The sequence below is a fragment of the Amia ocellicauda genome, unplaced genomic scaffold (genome assembly GCF_036373705.1).
Source record: "Amia ocellicauda isolate fAmiCal2 unplaced genomic scaffold, fAmiCal2.hap1 HAP1_SCAFFOLD_95, whole genome shotgun sequence".
In the NCBI taxonomy this organism is placed as follows: domain Eukaryota; kingdom Metazoa; phylum Chordata; class Actinopteri; order Amiiformes; family Amiidae; genus Amia; species Amia ocellicauda.
The window spans coordinates 38,551-40,318 of record NW_027103020.1 but is presented as its reverse complement, the minus strand read 5'-3'; the positions used below and the strand labels follow the sequence as shown (position 1 = coordinate 40,318).

General features: G+C 41.5%; 1 non-coding gene across 1 annotated transcript; it reads left to right on the top strand.

Moving 5' to 3' along the window:
* Positions 1-516: 516 nt before the first annotated feature.
* Positions 517-631, top strand: LOC136746049 (U5 spliceosomal RNA). Its single transcript, XR_010816276.1, has one exon. It is a non-coding gene; the product is annotated as a U5 spliceosomal RNA (small nuclear RNA).
* The last annotated feature ends 1,137 nt before the right edge of the window (positions 632-1,768 follow it).

Genomic DNA, 1,768 nt, shown 5'->3' with positions numbered 1-1,768 from the left:
CAATTACTTTTTTCCCCCACTGTACATACATATATATGGAAAAGAAACATTACAAGTATAAATCACAATAAGATGTAATAAAGTACAGATAAACAAAGTGTAATAAAATGTGATCTGTTTGAAAATGCAGGGACGTCACTGGAAAAGATGATGTCTGGATGGCAGCATATGTTGCTCCAAAATGTGTACATCTCTTCTGCAAAAATGGTGCCCTCACAGATGTGCGAGTTACATGACAGACAGACAGACAGACACTCACACACACTGTCACACCCACACACACACTTTCACAGAGAGACATATACACACACACACACACACACACACACACTTTCACAGAGAGACATATACACACACACACACACACACACACACACACACATACATAAATACATATGGAAAAGAAACAATACTTTTATAAATCACAATAAGATGTAATAAAGTACAGAAAAACTAAATGTAAGAAAATGTGATCTTTAATACACACAAATATGTATGGCTGGTCGGATGCGTCTTGGACTCGGGTTCCTCTTCATTACGTATAACGCTTTTGCCTTTTGCTAAAGCTTTCCGTGGAGGGGAACGTGGATCAGTTTGTACCATTTTTGGGAGGATCTGCCTTGTTGGGGCGGAGCTGTGATCCAGGTGAACAGCAGATCGGGCATAGGTGGGCATGTGGGCAGAGGAGTAGGAAGGCCGGTCAAGCAAATAAGCTTGCTAAGGTACGCAGCAGCAGCAAGCAGCCCCCCCATCCAGCCAGCCAGCCAGTCTGGCTGGCAGTGACTGAGTGGTTGACAGACGGCAAGCAACGGAATGTACGTGCTCTGTGATGTCATAGCAGTCAGCTGAGAGAGGCTCGTGATGTCATCGCTGAGCTGGCTGGCTGGCTGGCTCTGTGTGTGTGTGTGTCTGTGTCTGTCTGTTTTTCTGTTTGTCAGTCTGTCTGTCTGTCTCTCTCTCTCTCTCTCTCTCTCTCTCTCTCTCTCTCTCTCCCTCTCAATTCAATTCATTTGTATTGTCAAAGCAATTGGACATACATACATACATACATACATATATGTAGCGTAAGGTACACTTATACATTTCAATTAAAGAAGTGAATTCATAGTATCACCTTATCACGAATCCTGGAGTCTTGTAGAACTCAATTTCTGTAATAATTGGACGCAGACACCAATTCCAAAGATATAAATTGTCAAATTTATTTAAAAACAAAGACTAAATGTAGCACTACACTAATTATACAAAAGGGAAAAACTAATTAAAATTCAACTCTAGATCAACAAATCAAAGACAAATCACTTCCGTGACCAAATCAAAGACCATGGGATCCCATAGGATAACACACAAATCGTTAAACAAAAAAGGTTATAAACACATTGACTACAATACCGGTTAGTAATTCTAGGAATCACTAAGAAACAGTTGAAAGTGCTAAATTGCAGTTTCAGAAGATGAAAAAAAACTGTAACTGATGGGATATGTAGTACTTTATACTCGAGTGGTCTATGCGATTACACCCTGTTGGTGTTATTAAGAACGCCAAGTACCAGAATGCAGAGCGGGACTGTTTTTTGTGCCGTGACTTGTCGGGGGAAAAAGGCGCAGAAAAAACGGACGAGAAGGTGAAGGTAGTATGGCGGTGATGCACGCGTTGGTGAAGTGGGAAAGCGGGGTCGACAAAGACTCTTACAGCGTGATTCCCACTGCTTGCTTTCGCAATTTTGATTTATTCAGCATTGCTGATGATGACGAAGAGACGACTCGA